Source organism: Triturus cristatus, chromosome 6, assembly GCF_964204655.1.
Source record: "Triturus cristatus chromosome 6, aTriCri1.1, whole genome shotgun sequence".
In the NCBI taxonomy this organism is placed as follows: Eukaryota; Metazoa; Chordata; class Amphibia; order Caudata; family Salamandridae; genus Triturus; species Triturus cristatus.
The window spans coordinates 1906109739-1906129695 of NC_140589.1; the positions used below are offsets into that span (position 1 = coordinate 1906109739).

The 19957-nt window shown below is 55.8% G+C and overlaps 1 pseudogene across 1 annotated transcript in view; it reads right to left on the bottom strand.

Moving 5' to 3' along the window:
- The window catches only part of LOC146822401 (uncharacterized), a 55353-nt pseudogene extending 47287 nt beyond the window's left edge, over positions 1-8066 (bottom strand). Inside the window, exon 1 of the transcript XR_014963290.1 lies at positions 7806-8066. The product of XR_014963290.1 is annotated as an uncharacterized LOC146822401 (transcript). The remainder of the gene's footprint in view (positions 1-7805) is intronic.
- Positions 8067-19957: the final 11891 nt, after the last annotated feature.

The following is a 19957-nucleotide window of genomic DNA, read 5'->3' on the forward strand; positions in this document are numbered from 1 at the left end:
AGCTAGGAACTTTCCCTTTACCAACTAGGAACTCTCCCATTACCAGCTAGTAACTCTCCCATTACCACCTAGGAACTCTCCCACAACCAGCTAGGAACTCTCCCATTACCAGCTAGGAACTCTCCCTTTACCAGCTAGCAACTCTCCCACAGCCAGCTAGGAACTCTCCCATTACCAGCTAGAAACTCTCCCATTACCAGCCAAGAACTCTCCCATTACCAGCTAAGAACTCTTCCATTACCAGCTAGGAATTTTCCCATTACCAACTAGGAACTCTTCCATTACCAGCTAGGAAGGTAAACAATCTAAGTGTCTCAATGGACAGCAAGCTCGCATATGGAGATCAAGTCAATGCCACTATTTCCACCTCCTTCTGTACACTAAAGATAGTGAAGAAAACCCTCCCTTATATTCCATCGGTTTTACAAAAACCTACGTGGCAGACTTAGTCTTGTTTAAAATAAACTACTGTAATGGGTTCTACTTGAACATGCAACAATAGTTTGTGAACTGGCTCCAAAGTCTCCAACATGCAGCGTCACGCATGTGGCTGGGGATTCTTACATTTCAACCTGTAACACTCGCCCTGCAAAAGCTTCATTGCTGCTTATCAAACAGAGAATCAGCTCTGAAGCTTGTGCACCACCTACAAGCACTTCACGAGACAGGCCCAGAATATCTGAGAGAAGGTTATAAATGGTGCAATCCTAATAGGCAGCTACGTTCCATTGGTGCCGAGAATGTTGGTATCCCTAATTTCAAATGCTCCTCATAGGGCAGGAAACGCTCTGTGGTGTGTGCTTCTAAATTGCGGCACACTCTCGCTCTGCACATTAAATCCATGAACGATCTTTTATCCTTCAGGAGGCTTTAAAAACCTTTCCTTTTAATTATTAGTAGGGCTTTTCAGACCTTTGTCACAGTGTCAGTGCCACGACACCTCTGGGTATGTGTGCATTTTGAAAGTATTTATAACACAACAAAGTGTCCACCTTAGCCCCCGAGACCTCTGTCTATCTTGAAAGTATTTATAACATAACAAAGTGTCCACCTTGGCCTCCCAGACCTCTGTCTATCTTGAAAGTGTTTATAACACAACAAAGTGTCCACCTTGGCCTCCCAGACCTCTGTCTATCTTGAAAGTGTTTATAACACAACAAAGTGTCCACCTTGGCCCCCGAGACCTCTGTCTATCTTGAAAGTGTTTATAACACAACAAAGTGTCCACCTTAGCCCCCGAGACCTCTGTCTATCTTGAAAGTGTTTATAACATAACAAAGTGTCCACCTTAGCCCCCGAGACCTCTGTCTATCTTGAAAGTGTTTATAACACAACAAAGTGTCCACCTTGGCCCCCGAGACCTCTGTCTATCTTGAAAGTATTTATAACACAACAAAGTGTCCACCTTGGCCCCCGAGACCTCTGTCTATCTTGAAAGTGTTTATAACACAACAAAGTGTCCACCTTGGCCCCCGAGACCTCTGTCTATCTTGAAAGTGTTTATAACACAACAAAGTGTCCACCTTAGCCCCCGAGACCTCTGTCTATCTTGAAAGTGTTTATAACATAACAAAGTGTCCACCTTAGCCCCCGAGACCTCTGTCTATCTTGAAAGTATTTATAACACAACAAAGTGTCCACCTTGGCCCCCGAGACCTCTGTCTATCTTGAAAGTGTTTATAACACAACAAAGTGTCCACCTTGGCCCCCGAGACCTCTGTCTATCTTGAAAGTGTTTATAACACAACAAAGTGTCCACCTTGGCCCCGAGACCTCTGTCTATCTTGAAAGTGTTTATAACACAACAAAGTGTCCACCTTAGCCCCCGAGACCTCTGTCTATCTTGAAAGTGTTTATAACATAACAAAGTGTCCACCTTGGCCTCCCAGACCTCTGTCCTGCAGGCATCGGTTCCCCAACACGGCCAGAGTAACCAAACAAACTGTTTCAAACTTTTCCAAAGTTTTCAAAGTGTTTGTTGGCCAATGCTTGTTTGCAATTGCATTTAAAAGTGATAATATCTTCTAAAATCTGTATCTCCTGAACGCTCTGGTGGATTTTGTTCATCAAGGTGTCTATAATTTCATAAAAATATAATCTATTTTTATAAATTGATGTCTTCTCTCTTTCATGTGTCATTGCTACTTATTTCATTGTTTTGTGCTGTTAGATGCTTTATACATAGGGCCAAATGTTGTTTGCAACCTTTGAAATGCATTTTCTTATGTACCAACCATATTGTGCGAGTCGGTAACCTATTACTGACTCACAAAATAGGTTTGCGAGTCACTATTAGGAAGGGCCGTGTAAAGGGCGTCCCTTCCTAATAGCAAATCACACTAGTATGTATGAATATTTTGCGACCGGGAATACATCACAAAACATTTGCAGATTACCACCATATTGAAATTGGTGGTAAGGCATTCACAAATAGTAAGGGGTCCCCAAGGGACCCCTTCCCCTTTGTGAATGAGGACGGCAATATTTTTTCAGAGCAGGCAGTGGTCCCACGGGCCAATGACTACTCTTAAACAAGCATTTGCAAAGCAATAGGTCCCGTATTACTGAACGTTTGAGCTACTGGCATTGCTAATAATAATGTAATGCTAATAGATCAAACTTTCAGTAATGCGAGACCAATAGCATTTCAAATGTTTTTTTACACCTACACCCCATTTGCTCACTGGACGAGAGCACATGCATGGACTCCAACCCACAATACCCCTGTTAAATAAACATCACATTACATCAAATCCACTGCAAGATGACATCGCACCCAATACCTTGTCATGACAGCTTCCAATATCCACTTCACAAGGATGAGAGGCTGAGACAGCACTGCTGGGGTCAAAGGTTGAGAGTCTGATCACCAGTAGCTTCTTTTAGGTGCAATAGTTATTGCACCTGATAAAATCAGGGACCGAAGTATATGTAGAGATGAAAGATAAAGATGGAACATACAAAGGGGAGGTGGAGGGAACAGAGGGAAAGGGGAGGCGTGTGGGAGAGAAGAAGGCAGAGAGAGGAGAATGAGGCAGCAGGGAGAGTGGTAGGCAGAGGGGAGAGAGGGAGGCAGAGGGGAGAGAGGGAGGCAGAGGGAGAGAGGGAGGTAGAGGGGAGAGAGTGAGGAAGAGTAGGAGAGGTAGGCAGAGGGGAGAGAGAGAGACAGGCAGGCAGAGAGGAGAGAAGGGGGCAGAGGGGAGAGAGGAGAGAGGGGGTAGAGAGGAAAGAGGGAGGCAAAGGGGGAGAGAGAGGCAACGGGCAGAGAGGGACGCAGAGGGGAGAGAAGGGGGCAGAGGGGAGAGAGGGAGGCAAAGGGCAGAGAGGGAGGCAGAGGGGAGAGAGGGAGGCAGAGGGGGAGAAAGGGAAGAGGGGAGGGAGGGCAGAGGAGAGGGGTTGGAGGGGAGAGAGGGAGGCAGATGGGAGAGAGAAGGAGGCAGAGGGGAGAGGAGGAGGCAGAGGGGAGAAAGGGAAGCAGAGGGAAGGGACGGGGCAGAGGGGAGAGAGAGAGGCAGAGGGACGGGCAGAGGGGAGAGAGGGAGGCAGAGGGAAGGGAGGGAGGTAGGGGAGAGAGAGGCAGAGACAGAGGGGGAGAGAGGGAGGCAGAGGAGAGAGAGGGAGGCAGAGGGGAGAGAGGGAGGCAAAGGGAAGAGAGGGGAGAGAGGGAGGCAGAGGGAAGGGACGGGGCAGAGGGGAGAGATGGAGGCAGAGGGAAGGGAGGGAGGTAGGGGAGAGAGAGGCAGAGAAAGAGGGAAGAGAGGGGGCAGAGGGGAAATTGGGGGCAGAGGGGAGAGAGGGAGGCAAAGGGGAGAGAGGGAGTGAGAGGGGAGACAGGGAGGCAGGGGGAGAGAAGGAGGCAGAGGGGAGAGAGGGAGGCAGAGGGGAGAGAGGGAGGCAGTGGGGAGAGAGGGAGGCAGAGGGACGGGGCAGAGGGGAGAGAGGGAGGCAGAGGGAAGGGAGGGAGGTGGGGGAGAGAGAGGCAGAGACAGAGGGGAGAGAGGGAGGCAAAGGGGAGAGAGGGAGGCAAAGGGCAGAGAGGGAGGCTAAGGGGAGAGAGGGAGGCAGAGGGGAAAGGGGGAAGCAGAGGGAGAGAGGGGGCAGAGGGGAGAGAGGGAGGCAGAGGGGATTGAGGGAGGCAGAGGAGAGGGAGAGGGAGGCAGAGGGGAAAAAGGGAGGAAGTGGGGAGAGAGGGAGGCAGTGGGGAGAGAGAGAGGCAGAGGGGATAGGGGGAGGCAGAGGGGAGGCAGAGGGGAGAGGAAGAGGCAGAGGAGAGGGAGGGAAGCAGAGGGAAGGGACGGGGCAGAGAGGAGAGATAGAGGCAGAGGGACGGGCAGAGGGGAGAGAGGGAGGCAGAGGGAAGGGAGGGAGGTAGGGGAGAGAGAGGCAGAGAATAGAGAGGGAGGCAGAGGGGAGAGAGGGAGGCAGAGGGAAGAGAAGGAGGCAGAGGGGAGAGAGGAAGGCAGAGGTAAGGGACGGGGCAGAGGGGAGAGAGGCAGAGGGACAGGGCAGAGGGGAGAGAGGGAGTCAGAGGGAAGGGAGGGAGGTAGGGGATAGAGAAGCAGAGACAGAGGGAAGGGAGGGGGCAGAGGGGAAAGAGGGGGCAGAGGGGAGAGAGGGAGGTAAAGGGCAGAGAGGGAGACGGTGGGGAAAGAGGGAGGCAGAGGGGAGAGAAGGAGGCAGAGGGAAGAGAGGGGGGCAGAGGGGAGAGAGGGAGGCAGAGGAGAGGGAGAGGGAGGCAGAGGGGAAAAAGAGGGAGGAAGTGGGGAGCGAGGGAGGCAGTGGGGAGAGAGGGAGGCAGTGGGACGGGGCAGAGGGGAGAGAGGGAGGCAGAGGGAAGGGAGGGAGGTGGGGGAAAGAGAGGCAGAGACAGAGGGAAGGGAGGGGGCAGAGGGGAGAGAGGGGGCAGAGGGGAGAGAGGGAGGCAAAGGGGAGAGGGGATGGCAGAGGGGTGACAGGGAGGCAGAGGGGAGAGAAGGAGGCAGAGGGGAGAGAGGAAGGCAAAGGGCAGAGAGGGAGGCAGAGAGGAGAGAGGGAGGTAGAGGGGAGAGAGGGAGGCAGAGGGGGGAGAGGGAGGCAGAGGGGGGAGAGGGAGGCAGAGGGAGAGAGGGGGTCAGAGGGCAGAGGGGAGAGAGGGAGGCAGAGGGGAGAGAGGGAGGCAGGGGAGAGGGAGAGGGAGAGGGAGGCAGAGGGGAAAAAGAGGGAGGAAGTGGGGAGAGAGGAAGGCAGTGGGAAGAGAGGGAGGCAGAGGGGAGAGGGGGGGCAGAGGGGAGGCAGAGGGGAGAGGAAGAGGCAGAGGGGAGAGAGGGAAGCAGAGGGAAGGGATGGGGCAGAGGGAAGAGAGAGAGGTAGGGGAGAGAGAGGGGGCAGAGAAGAGAGAGGGAGGCACAGGGGAGAGAGGGAGGCAGAGGAGAGAGAGGGAGGCAGAGGGAAGAGAGGGAGGCAGAGCGAAGGGATGGGGCAGAGGGGAGAGAGAGAGGCAGAGGGAAGGGATGGGGCAGAGGGGAGAGAGAGAGGCAGAGGGACGGGGCAGAGGGGAGAGAGGGAGGCAGAGGGAAGGGAGGGAGGTAGGGGAGAGACAGGTAGAGACAGAGGGAAGGGAGGGGACAGAGGGTATAGAGAGGGGGCAGAGGGGAGAGAGGGAGCCAAAGAGGAGAGAGGGAGGCAGAGGAGAGACAGGGAGGCAGAGGGGAGAGAAGGTGGCAGTGGGGAGAGAGGGAGGCAAAGGGCAGAGAAGGAGGCAGAGGGGAGAGAGGGAGGCAGAGGGGAGAGAGGGAAGCAGAGGAAAGGGACGGGGCAGAGAGGAGAGAGAGTAAACATCATTTACCACAAATCCTTTTCCCCGCAGGCAATTACAATGCATTTGTTACAACGACCGCGTTGTAACAACACATACCATTACTCTGCAAGTCGGAACAACAACTTGCGGAGGGGTCAGAAGGTATTGGACTTAAAATCCAACACCTTCCCTACTGTTGCACAGACTAGAGTTGGAATAGTAAATTACACTATTCCAACATCCAGCGCCCCCCGTAGAGCAAGTCGTTGTTACGACTTGCGGAGTAATGGTATGCGTTGTTACAATGCGGTCGCTGTAATGACCGCATTGTATTTGCCAGCAGGGAAAAAGAATGCGTAGTAAGGTGGCATATTTGGAGAGAGGGAGACAGAGGGAAGACAGGGAGGCAGAGGGGAGAGTAGGAGGCCGAGGGGAGAGAGGGAGGCAGAGGGGAGAGAGAGGGAGGGAGATGGGAGAGAGGAAGGCAGAGGGGGAAAGAGAGGCAGAGGGAAGGGGCAGAGAGGAGAGAGGGAGGGAGATTGAAGACAGAGAGGCAGTGGGAAGAGAGGGGGCAAAGGAGAGCGAGTGAAGCAAAGGAGAGAGAGGGAGGCAGAGGGAAGAGAAGGAGTCAGAGGGAAGCAGAGGAGAGAGGGGGCAGAGGGAGAGGCAGAGGGGGAGAGAGGAAGGTAGAGGGGAGGGAGGTAGAGGGGAGACAGGGAGGCAGAGGAGGAGAAGGAGTCAAGAGGGAAGAGGGTGCAAGAAGGTGAGAGAGGGCAGAGGTGAGACGGAGAGGCAAAGGGGAGAGAAGGAGGCAGAGGGGAGAGAAGGAGGCAGAGGGAAGAGGGAGGCAGAGGGGAGTGAGGGGGCAGAGGGAGAAGCAGAGGGGGAGAGAGGGAGGTAGAGGGGAGGGAGGTAGAGGGGAGACAGGTAGGCAGAGGAGGAGAAGGAGTCAAGAGGGAAGAGGGTGGCAGAAGGTGAGAGAGGGCAGAGGGGAGAGGGAAGCAGAGGAGGAGAGAGGGAGGCAGAGGGGAGAGAGGGAAACAGAGAGGAGAGACGAGGCAGAGGAGTAGAGACGGAGGCAGAGGTGAAAGAGGGAGGCATAGGGGAGATGGGCCAGAGGGACAGAGGGAGGCAGAGGACAGAGGTAGGCAGAGGAGAGAGAAGGAAGGGACGGATAGAGGGGAAAGAGGGAGGCAGAGGAAAAAGAGGGAGGCAGAGGGAAGAGACGGAGGCATAGGAGAAAGAAGGAGGCAGAGGGAAGAGAGGGAGGCATAGGAGAGAGAGGGGGGCAGAGGGAAGAGAAGGAGGCAGAGAGAAGAGAAGGAGGCAGGGGAAGAGAAGGAGGCAGAGGGAAGAGAAGGAGGCAGGGGAAGAGAAGGAGGCAGAGGGGAAGAGAAGGAGGGAGGGAGAGGGAGAGAGGATAGAGGGAGGGAGAGGGGAGAGTGGGGATGGGAGAAGGGAGAGGGAGGCAGAGGAGAGAGAGAGAGAGAGAGGGAAGAGAAGGAGGCAGAGGGGGAGAGAGGGAGGCAGAGGGAGGGAGAGGGAGAGAGGATAGAGGAAGGGGGAGGGGAGAGGGAAGCAGAGGGGAGAAAGGGAGGGGGAGCGGGAGAGGGAGGCAGAGGGGGTGAGAAGGAGGCAGAGGGGAGAGAGGAGGCAGAGGGGAGAGAGGGAAGGGGCGGAGGAGAGAGAGAGTGAGAGTGAGAGAGGGAGGCAGAGGGGAGAGAGGGAAGGGGCGGAGGAGAGAGAGAGTGAGAGTGAGAGAGGGAGGCAGAGGGAAGAGACGGAGGCAGAGGGGAGAGAGGGAGACAGAGGGACAGAGGGAATGGATGAGGCAGAGGAAAAGGACGGGCAGTGGCACCGGAACAGCTGTCGCATTTATAGCCATATAGCCCAGTTGCAATGGTCACAGGCCTGAGACCCTCTGGGAGCGCCCCCTATTTAGTACAGTGAGTACAGAACAAGAAAAGGGAACAAAATCCCCTCACTCTGTAACTTCCCCAGCTCCAGGCTTCCCACACATACAACTCACCTGTAGCATATGACACGGTGTACTCACTTCACACAGCACTTTGTTTGGGTCGAAAATAGCTGGCCAGTCGGAGTCTGACATTCAGGGCTTAAGCACTCACCCCCACCCCCGTCATTAGCAAGACGTCAGAAGTGCTTCATCCAGAGGGTGTGGTCAGACGGGGGAGTCCCAGAGCACCCTCTCAGCACCCCCACCTGAAGCGATGGTGAGAGGTTGCCGGACGGAGAGATAAGGGGCGGGGCAGAGCTTTTCGTCTCCCTGGTTACACAAGAAATGTGCCCCCCCGTGCTCTGTGGTGGAGCTCCTCTCAAGACAGGAAGGGGGTGGCAGCATCTTGTAGACATGTGTTCTGTGACTTCCTCTCCCCCACCTCATGCTTCCTCTTGTCAACTCCGCTCCCTCCCTCTCACCCACCCCCCTCCTCCTTGTGGTCTGTGGTACGGCCTCCTGTAGGGACGTGTGAAGCTCCTTTCTGCCCTGGGCACACCCCACACCCTGTGCTTGCACCCCTTTCCTGGCTGCACCCCTCAGGCTGCAGTACAGCTCTTCTGGCCCCTTTCACCCCCCGTCCGGGCTGGACCCCTCGGACTGCAGTACAGCTCTCCCTCCACCACCTGGGCCCCCTGCATGCCCGCCCTGTCCTGGCTGCACCCCTTGGACTGCAGTACAGCTCTCACCCCCAATCCCCCTGTCCTGGGTGCACCATTCGGACTGCAGCACAGCTCTCCCTCTACCCCTGGCCCCCCTCCTTGCCCCCCCACCCTGCCCTGGCTGCACCCCTCAGACTGCAGTACAGCTCTCCCTTCCACTCCTGGCCCCCCTGCTTGCCCCTGCCCTGCTGCACCCCTTGGACTGCAGCACAGCTCTCCCCTCCCTCCGGCATCCCTGCTTGCTCCCCTGCCCTGGCTACACCCCTCGGACAGCAGTACAGTTCTCCCCTCCACCCTGACCCCCTTGCTAGCCCCCCCTGTCCTGGCTTCTCCCCTCGGACTGCAGCACAGCTCTCCCCTCCTCTCCACCCCCGGCCCCTGCTTGCCCTCCTGTCCTGGCTGCACCCCTCAGACTGCAGGACAGCTCTCCCCTCACCCGCCCCCCTGATTGCCCCCTGTCCTGGATGCACCCGTCGGACTGCAGTATAGCTCTCCCCTCAACCCCCAGCCACCCTGCTTGCCCCCCTGTCTTGGCTGCACCCCTTGGACCCAGTGCAGCTCTCCCCTTAACTCCCAGCCCCCATGCTTGCCCCCCCTGTCCTTGCTGTACCCCTCAGACTGCAGTACAGCTCTCCCCTCCACCTCCAGCCCCACTGCTTGCCCCCCTGTCCTGGCTGCACCCCTCGGACTGCAGTAGAGCTCTCCCCTCCCCCAGCCCCCCTGCTTGCCCCCCTCTGTCCTGACTGCACCTCTCGGACTGCAGTACAGCTCTCCTCCGCACCCCCAGCCCCTCTGCTTGCCCCACTGTCCTGGCTGCAACCCTCAGACTGCAGTACAGCCCTCCCCTCCACCCCAGCCCCCCTGCTTGCCCCCCTGTCCTGGCAGCACCCCTTGGACTGCAGTCCAGCTCTCCCCTCCACTGACCCCCCTGCTTGCCCCCATGTCCTGGCTGCTCCCCTCGGACTGCAGCAGGGGCGTAGGAGACACTAAAATTCTGGGGGGGACAGGGACAACCTTGTGCACTTTCCAGTGACCCTATACAAATCACTGCCCGTTAAACAAATACAATCGCATACTTTCGAAGTGAAATATTGAGAAAAGCAGGCATGTAGTCACAGTTTGCATGTATGCTTTATTGTTATTTACATTCATATAGTAATGAGACCAAATGTTTAAAAAAAATATATATATGAATCTTGCATCTTAATGCACAAAGCAAACAAAGGCTGCTGACTTAGGGTGGGGGCGTCGTGTTTGCAAGTGCATTAGGGTTTGAAAAGTACCTGCTGCTGCATTCCTGGTCTCCAGCAATTTTCAGGCAACAATAAAAATGTGAAGATAATTTTGGTGATTAATGTTCTTTTTTTGAGAGAGATCGAAGGCTTGTCTAGTGAAAGTTTTAATTCAATAGGTGAGTGAGTTACTGCTTTTGTCTGAGATATTCTTTTGGTATTTGAAGTTTATAAGTTAAAATCCTAACATTGAACAGTGAGCTATTAACCGTCATCAAAGAGCTGCATAAAAACTTCAATGTATAGATTAGAACGTTATGATTTTTCCCCAGTCTTTCCCTATCCTAATGTTGGAAAATGGGTTCATTAGGATAGAAATCAATTCTGATTATTGAAGAGAACCCCCCAACCATGGTGTTATGTTTTACATTCTGAGTTTGTGTTTCTCTAGTGTTGCAAAACCGCCCTGCAAAGTCACCAACTTTTTGCTGACTGGTACTGGTGGTACCTGACTGACTGACCCTGGCCTCTGCCTAAACAGCCAGTGCTATTCTGAAAGAGGCACTTAAAAATACAGTGAAAACACCTACATACACTAGGGTGCACTATGGGTTAGGGTACCCCTATGATTGGCATGACCTCTCCTATAAGGCCCTAGTACATAATAGGGCAGGGGGATTAGAACTACTTTTAAGTCCCTAGAATATAATAAGGCATGGCAGTTTAGAGGCCAGCAGCCCTTTCTGCGCTTGCATGTGTGCACTGCTCAAGCCTGAGGTCAGTTTAAAAGTAGCCCTGTGTTATAGGGATACTTTTAAAATGCAAATTGTGCCCAAACTCGACTTTTGGGTTTGGGGAACTTACAAATTGATCAACTACAATGTTGGGGCAAAATTAAGTGGAAAAATGTTTTCCACTTAACTATGGCTGTATCATATTTGCCACATAATACATCATCTGCTGCATAATCTAACGATTTCCTCCAAAACAATTTTGTAGCTCAAACGGATCCCAAATTACTAAAAGAAATGTGACTTGTGTTGCTGTGAAGTTTAGGGCCCTTTGCAAAGGTTAGTAAAGAAAACAATTCCTAAGAAAACAAATTGGTCCCAGACACTCCTAATGACACTCAAATTAATACCTGTAGGAGAGTGTAGTATGCAATCAATTCATACAACCAAAAATGTATAATGTAAAGGCACATTCAACAGGGAAATCTCATAGATAAGAGGCCAACCAAAGTCAATTAAATTGCAAACATCAATTTATTTCCCGCTGAATCATATTGATAAAATGCAAACTTAGGGGCTGACTACGATGGCAGGCGGACTTCAGTACCACCGCCATCGAATCGGGGAATGGGACCGCTGGCCTTCAAGGTGGAGGCCCCACGATAGGCATTACAATGCGACTGCCACTACGGTGTTCGCAGTGCCTATCTTTTACATTGCAGCAGGTGCTGCTGGCTGCATCATCCGCCGCAAAGTAAAAAAAAAAGGAACATGTTAAATATGCCTGCCACATGGTGCAGTGATATGTTGCAAATGCAAATGCAAATTGATACTTGTATAGCGCACTACTCACCCGCAAGGGTCTCAAGGCGCTTGTACGAATACCGCTGTGGAACCCATCCTGGCTTTCCCTGTGAGGCGTCCACTCCTGGGCACCCCCAAGGTGGAGGCCAGGCATCCTTAGTGTTGTGGGGGCCGTTGTGGAGATTAAGCAAGCTATTGCCCAGAGTTGCAGAGTGGGACTCCATGATTGGAATGGCACCGAGGCGAGAATTATCAGGTCCGTGGAATTTTTTAGCCCAAGACCCGCCGAGGCGGGGAATTGAACCCTGGTCCAGGGCTAGACCTCTGCATCAGGGTCTGCCGCTCTAATCATTGAGCCACACTTCTCTCTAATCATTGAGCCACACTATGTTGTGGGTGCATCATAGATGCCCCCCAGGACCCATGTCTGAGGGCCAGGGGTAAAGGGGCCTGCTACGGGCCCCCAATGTCCCTTTCGCCAGCATTTCCATGGCAGGTGAACCGCCATTGATAAGCTGGCGGGTAAGGGACATCGTAATCCCTGCTGCGGTGCATGGTAGGCACCACCAGCATTGTAGGAACCGCGAGCCCCTCCACCACACCGGCGGGCTCAAGAAGCCCATCGGGTGCGTGGTGGTTGGTCTTTCCGACTGCCAGGTAACCACCCGCCATTGTAATATGGCGGTCTGTGATGCAGTCACCAATGGCGGTGGGACCGCCACCGACGGGGTGGCGTGGCGGTCCCACTGCCATTATAATCACCCCCTAAGTTTGGTGTGCATGCAAATCCTACATTGCCAACCCCTGGCAAGTTGCACTGCTAGTGCTGGAAAAAGGCCAATGGAGGTACCAATGGGTGAGGTGGACTGGCCTCAAGGGTCTTGTCACCTCAGTGACAGATTCACTGTCGATCTAGGATGTGCTTCTTCATATGCCTGCCCGGAAGACTGGAAGTGAACTGCAGTATGGATTGTGGTGGACAGGTCCACCTGCGGGTGCTAAGACACCTGGGCTTCTAAGGTCTATCGGGCCTTCTAAGGTGTAGCATCGGAATAAGCTCTGTCAGGAGTGTGGTATGGTGAGCTGGTCATGAAGGTCTGAACATGGTTCTCCAGTTCCAAATTCAGCAGCTCTGGCCAGAGTGCCACATTCTCTCCCACACTGAACACCATACTGCCCCACTGAGAGAAACTCGCACTGCCTTCAGCACAACTCAATTGTGCTGCGACTAAATTCAAATTATGCACTAGATAACAGTAAAATGCTGCCTGAAAAAAAATGAATAACACCCTGGGAAAAGCAAACACTCCTAGGGAATGCAAGAATAAGCAAAGCATGTGAACTGTAATCAGAAAAAAACATGGTTACCTTAACGGTTTTAAACTCATTATTCAGAAATCAGTAAGTGATTTTGCCTGAAAAGTTCAAGACATGGCTACAGGACCAGGAAGGGACCCCTTTCAATGTCCATTGCTTATATCCTTTCAAAATGTATGCAGTTTGGTTTAAAAAAGACCACATCCCCAAACACAGAGCCGCATTTTATAAGCTAAAATAATTAAAAAGTTGAAAACGATCATATTAAACGTTTCCACTCTACCCATCAACCAGGTATTGCAGTCCCTTTAGGAATGGCGTACTTACCCACCCTGGGAAAACAATGTTGTTCAAAGAAAGAAGATAAAAAGAAAGTAGCGCTTTCACTGGCAAACTCTGTAAAGAGGCGCTAATGTGTGTGGGTGTAAATAACAGTCTGGCCTGTCTTCTGTCCACTCTGTATTGCTTTATTTAGGTATTTAACTATTTTTTCTCTCCATTCCGAGGTTTTTCTTTTCAATAGAAAACGGTCAGAAAATGAGGACATTTACAGCCAAAGTGTTCAGCCTTTTTTGGATCAATTTCACAGGGGAACAAATAAAGAAAAGGAGAGGCAAGAGAGAGTACCTTAAGAGCTGCCTCTTGAAATCAGCACGTAAGCAGGAGCGGGACAGAGACAGATTGAGATGGAGGAATAAAGAGAGAGAGAGGGGAGGAGGGCGGCCGCCAGAGGCAGATCAGGAGTACTGGAGACGGTCCTTGCCATGAAGGAAAAGAGACAGCGTTTATTTTTTCTCCGTTCTCTCCCCTTCCCAGAACGGCTGAGCCTTCCTGGAGCATAACAAAAGGCAGAGGGCGGGCGGCCTCTGACTCCAGGCAGGTGAAGTGCAGGGCCATTAGGTAGCGCTTTCCGCGCGCTAATGGCCCTGCGATAACAGAAGGGAGAGGGGAAATTCCTTTGTCCCCTCGTCCCCCCCCACCCTTGTCCCCCGTGTCCCCCCACTCCAAAATCTGGGGGGGATATATCCCCCGCGTCCCCCACACTTCCTACGCCCATGGACTGCAGTACAGCTCTACCCTCCACCCCTGGCCCTCCTGCTTGCCCTCCCTGTCCTGACTGCACCCCTCGGACTGCAGTACAGCTCTGCCCTCCAACCCGGCCCCCCTGCATGTCCCCCCTGTCCTGGCTGCACCCTTCGGACTCCAGTACAGCTCTACCCTCCACCCCTGGCCCCCCCTGCTTGCCTCCCCTGTCCTGACTGCACCCCTCGGACTGCAGTACAACTCTCTCCTCCACCCTGGCCCCCCTGCATGCCCCCCTGTCCTGGCTGCACCCCTCGGACTGCAGTACAGCTCTCCCATCCCACCCAGACCCCCTGCTTGCACCCCTGTCCTAGCTGCACCCCTCGGACTGCAGTACAGCTCTCCCCTCCACCCCCGCCCCCCCTGCTTGCCACCCCTGTCCTGGCTGCACCCCTCGGACTGGAGTACAGCTCTCCCATCCACCCCTGTGCCCTGCTTTCCCCCCTGTCCTGGCTACACCCCTCAGACTGCAGCACAGCTCTCCCCTCCCCTCCACCCATGGCCCCTGCTTGCCCCCTGTCCTACTGCACCCCTCGGACTGCAGTACAGCTCTCCCCTCCACCCGACCCCCTGCTTGCCCCCATGTCCTGGCTGCACCTCTCGGACTGCAGTACAGCTCTCCCCTCCACCCTTGGCCCCCCTGCTTGCCCCCCATCCTGGCTGCACCCCTCAGACTGCAGTAAAGCTCTCCCCTCCACCCCGGCCCCCCTGCATGCCCCCCTGTCCTGGTTGCACCCCTCGGACTGCGGCAGGGCCGGCTTTAGGGCGGTGCGACCGGTGCCATCGCACCGGGTGCTGGCTTCCTGGGGGCGCCGTGTTTGAAAGTTTATTATGCTTTTGAAGTACCTGCTGCAGTGTTTCTCCCCCCCCCCCCCCGGCAATTACCAGGCCTCAAATAAATGTCAAGATAACTCCTGTGATTAATTATCTTCCTGGAGAGAGATCAGCGTTTTGTAAAGTTGAGATTTTGACTTAGGTGAAGTTAGTGCAGAGGGTTAATACGCCTGCTGCAAAGAACGTGTACCAAGAAGATTACAGAGTGCGTATGATGTAAACAGATCAGCAGGTTACTGCTTTCAAAAGAGACATCCTTCCGTTACTTGCAATTTATATCTTACAGTCCTAATATAGGATAGTGAGCTATTAACTTTCCTCCTAGAACTGCATACACACTGCAAAGTATACATTATTAGAACATTGATTAATGTTGCAAAAAGGGTTAATTTGGCTAGAAATCGATTCTTATTATTAAACAAAACTCCCAACTATGCTGTTTCTTTTTCGACTCTGCGTTTGTGTTTCTCTACACCAAGCACTCTTAAGCTATACTGCCTACCAGTATGGATGACATGTGACTCCTACACTTTTAGTCCTTTGGCTTATGTAACATGTTAGACGGACCGGGAGGGTCGGCCGAGGACAAGGGGAGAGGTCCCCGGGGAGAGCCGTCTCCAGCGATCGTACAGACAAATAACTTCCCCCCCACAGACAGATACCACACAAGGATAAGATTTAGCGTTCTTTATATGCACTTCTTAAGGTACGATGAAATGGTACAAGGAGGTCTGGACTCAGGGGTCCCCTCGATTCAAGTCTCTCAAGATAGGAAAAGGGGTAGCGGGACAGTCTGGTTACCAGTCTGGTAGTTGGGATGGTATGGTGATTAGCTCACAATCCTCGAGCTTGGTGGTTTAGCTGGTACGGGCCGCGGCAGCGCCAGCAGGTCCCGGTGGAGATGGTCGATACACGGTCCGCGGCAGCGCCAGCAGGTCCCGGTGAAGATGGTCGAGGTACGGTCCGCGGCAGCGCCAGCAGGTCCCGGTGAAGGTGGTCGTTACAACGGGCCGCGGCAGCGCCAGCAGGTCCCGACGAGGATGGATGTTGCAGAAGGCCGCGGCAGCGCCAGCAGGCAGGACGATAGTTCGCAAGATAGGGCTACGGCAGCGCCAGTAGTCCGTGTCAAGGCGGAGTTCTCTCGGTGTCTCTCGACTCCAGGATACAACTGCCTCCCTGCTCCGGGGCTGCTCCAGTTATAGGGCAGGCGCCCTTTGATGTCCGGACCCTCGCACTTGGAGGTCGGAGGGTCCGGGATGAAGGTGTCCAGACACCCAGCAGGGGGTGGAGCCAGCGCCTGGGGGAGCTGGAGGCGATCGGCACCTGGCGGGGGAGAGTCCTTGGCGCTTCGTTCTCCCATTGACCTGCCAAGTGGTCCGCTCACCTCCTGGGTGGATGGTGGTGCCGGGATGTCGGGGCCGGCCAGGCCCAGGGTTAGGGTCGGATGGAGGCCACGCGGCCTCGTGGCGCAGGGCCCAAGATGGCGGCTTGACCCGGCCGGGGGAGCCGGTGGTGGCTTGGGTCCGTGATACATGGAGGTCCGAGGGCAGGAATTCCGTCGGGAGACGGGGTGCGGGTGATTCCCGTGGGTCACGCCTGGTGGGCCGGGGCTGGGGCCCTGTCATGCGGGGAGGGAGCCAGCCCTTCGTGTGGCCTGTCCAACATGCGTCCCCCCCAGCTGAAGGCGGGGAGAGTCACCCATCTTCTTGGGGACTCTCCTCGTCGAGGCGGAAAAAGCGTGACAGGCCATCCGCGTTGGCGTGGTCTTGGCCCGGTCGGTGCTCCACGGTGAAGTCCATTCCCTGCAGGGAGATGGACCAGCGCAATAGTTTTGGGTTCTCCCCCCGCATCTGCATCAGCCACTGCAGGGGTCGATGGTCGGTTTGTACCCGGAAGTGGGTACCGAAGAGATAGGGCCGGAGCTTTTTGAGGGCCCACACCACTGCGAAGGCCTCCCTCTCGATTGTGCTCCAGCGCTGTTCTCGGGCCAGGAGACGTCGGCTGATGAAGGCCACCGGCTGGTCATGACCTTCGGGGTTCACTTGGGAAAGAACCGCCCCGATGCCGTGGTCGGAGGCGTCTGTCTGTACCACGAATTCCCGACTGTAATCGGGGGCCTGGAGCACAGGGGCGGTGCACAGGGCGGCCTTCAGCTTTTCGAAGGCCGCTTGACAATCGGGGGTCCAGTTAATCCGCTTTGGTTGGTTTTTGGACGTGAGACCCGTGAGGGGCCCCACAATGCTGCCGTAGTCCCTCACGAACCGCCGGTAGTAGCCGGTGAGCCCCAAGAAGGCTCGGACCTCGGTCTGGGTGACGGGGGGCAGCCAGGACTGGATGGCAGCAATTTTAAGTTGTAGCGGGGCCACCAGCCCGCTTCCCACCTGGTGCCCAAGGTAGGTCACGGACCCTTGACCAATTTGGCGTTTGCCGGCCTTAATCGTGAGGCCGGCCCGCTGGAGGGCCTGTAGGACCTCTTGGAGGGGTGAGGAGGTGGTCGGACCAGTGGCGGCTGTATACAGCGATATCGTCCAGGTAGGCCGCGCTGAACTCTTCGAGCCCCGCCAAGACCTGGTTCACAAGACGTTGAAACGTGGCGGGGGCGTTCTTCATGCCGAAGGGCATGACCTTGAAGTGGTAGTGGCCATCGGGGGTAGAGAAGGCGGATCGTTCCTGAGCCCGGGGTGTGAGGCCGATCTGCCAGTAGCCCGCTGTTAGGTCGAAGATACTGAGGTAGCGGGCGGCCCCCAGCCGGTCGATCAGTTCGTCCGCCCGGGGGATAGGATGAGCGTCGGTCCGGGTGACAGCGTTCAAGCCCCGGTAGTCGACGCAGAATCTCAGTTCAGGTGTGGTGCCGGGGGCAGCGGCTTTGGGTACCAATACAACCGGGCTGGCCCAGGGACTGTCCGAGGGCTCGATGACCCCGATCGTGAGCATTCTGGCTACTTCTTCTTGTATGCAGGCCCGTACCCGATCTGGTACGCGATAGGCCCGGTGTCGGATAGGGGGACTGTCCCCGGTGTCCACGTCGTGCAAGCACCAAGGGGTGACCCCGGGGGTGAGGGAGAACAGTGTAGCGAACCGCAGCAGGAGGTCCCGGCAGCCCTGGCGTTGTTCTGGGGTGAGGGCATCGGAGAGCCGGACCCCGTCCACGGAACCGTCGTTCTCCTGAGTCTTCAGGAGATCCGGGAGGGGTTCGGAGTCCTCCTCTGCCCCACTGTCCGTAGCCATCAGGAGGCTAAGTTCTGAGCGCACAAAGTGTGGTTTGAGTCTGTTGGTGTGGAGGACCCGCAGGGGGTTCCGGGGGGTCCCCATGTCGATGAGGTAAGTGACGGGGCTTTTGCGCTCGACCACTTTGAAGGGCCCCGTCCACTTATCTTGCAAGGCACATGGTTCGGTGGGGGACATCACCCACACTTGTTGACCAGGTTCGAACTAGACGGAGGAGGCATTGTGATCATACCACCTCTTCATGTCTTCCTGGCTGGCCTCGAGGTTCGCCTTGGCCATCTCCCTGAAGCGCCGGGTCTGATTGCGTAGGGCCAGGAGGTACTTGAAGACGTCTGGAGGGGTCTTTAGGGGGGCCATCTCCCAACCTTCTTTGACTAGGCTGAGGGGCCCTCGCACAGGGTGCCCGTACAGGAGTTCGAAAGGGCTAAAACCGAGGGATTTCTGGGGAACTTCCCGGTAGGCGAAGAGGAGGCACGGGAGTAGTACATCCCACTGGCGACGGAGGGGCTCTTCCAATCCCCCAATCATCCCCTTGAGAGTGCGGTTGAATCGCTCCACTAGTCCATTCCCTTGGGGGTGATAGGGGGTCTTGAATCTGTAGGTGACCCCGCACTGTTGCCAGAGGGACTTCATGTATTTGGAGATGAAGTTCGTTCCTCGGTCGCTGACGTCTTCTCGGGGGAAGCCCACCCGGGAGAAGATCCCCATTAGGGCCCGGCCAACCACCGGAGCTGTTACAGTTCGTAGGGGCACCGCCTCGGGGTAGCGGGTGGCGTGGTCCACCAGTACCAGGATGAACCTGTGTCCTTGCGCAGTGCGGGGGTCCAGGGGCCCCACAATGTCTATTCCTACCCTCTCGAACGGGGTAGTGACCACTGGGAAGGGTTGCAGAGGGGCTTTCAGCTTACGGCCACTCTTCCCGCTGGCTTGGCACGTGGGGCAGGACCGGCAGTGGTTCAGGACGTCGTTCCTCATCTTCGGCCAGAAAAAGTGGGTTACTAGACGACTGTAAGTTTTGTCCTGGCCCAGGTGTCCAGCCAGGGGTACATCGTGGGCCAGGTTGAGCAGAAAGTCTCTGAAGCGGAGAGGTACCACTAGTACTCGACCGGCCCCTAGCTCCGCGATTCTTTGTTCGCTGTATAGCAGGTCGTTATCCCAGTAGACCCAGTGAGTTCCGGTGGAGTCCCCTGCGCTCTGGGCGCTGGCTTGTTGGCGGAGTCCCTCGAGGGAGGGGCAGGTCTTTTGCTCCTGGCGGAACTGTTCTTGGGTGGGCCCCCCTTCTTGACGCCATTGAGCCAGGCCGGGTAAGTCCTGGGGTTGCGTGTCCCCTTCGGTCGTTGGTTCCGGGGAGTTAGCCTCGTCGTTGTCTTCTACTGGGGCGACCGGGGGCGGAGGTGCTGGCCATTCCGGTTCTTCTGATCGGGGGACGGCACGAGCGGCCATGGACCGGGTAGTTACGCAGGCCCAGTCCGGGAGGCCCAGCATCCCCAGGTGCTCCCTTCTCTCGACGGTGGCCCACGGGGAACTCTCAAGGTCATTCCCCAGGAGGCAGTCCACGGGGGCATCATCCCGGACTGTCACTTTCAACAGGCCGGAGACCCCTCCCCATTCGAAGGGGACGCAGGCCATTTGACACAGACTTTCGGAATTGTCGGCTGAGCGGACGGGGCAGAGAATGTTCGGCAGGATCTGCTCGGGCTTCACCAGGTGACAGCGGACGGCCGTCACACTGGCGCCTGTGTCACGTAATGCCTCGGCCCGATGCCCATTAATGGTCACCCACTGACCGTATTTCCTGGGGTTGGCGGGTAGGGGAGCCCGCGGGACCATGTCTTTTCCCCCTAGGCACGCTAGAACCATGGCGGCCGGTTCCCACTCTTGCTGGGCCGGCTCATACTCTTCCTGTTCCTCTGATAGTCGTTCTTCCCCCAGGGCGGCGGCCGCCACCTGGCGGGGCTTGGGCGTTTGGTTCTGCGGGCAGCTCGGGTCATTGGCGTAGTGGCCGACTCGCTGGCATCGGTGGCACGTGACGTTGGCTCGGAACCCAGGACGCATCGGGGGGTTGCCCCGGCCGGCCGGGGGCGGGGTGCTGGCCACGGGTGTTGCCGGGGGGCTGTCTCTCCCTCGCCCCTGGCCTCCTCCTCCTCCCCGAGGACGGTGCTGGCCTTGGTTGCTTCGGTTTTGCTCGTGTGGTCCTCTCCGGCCCACTCGGGTGCTTTCCCATCGGTCAGCCTCAGCGGCGAGCTGCCGGGGGTCAGTCAGTTTACTGTCGA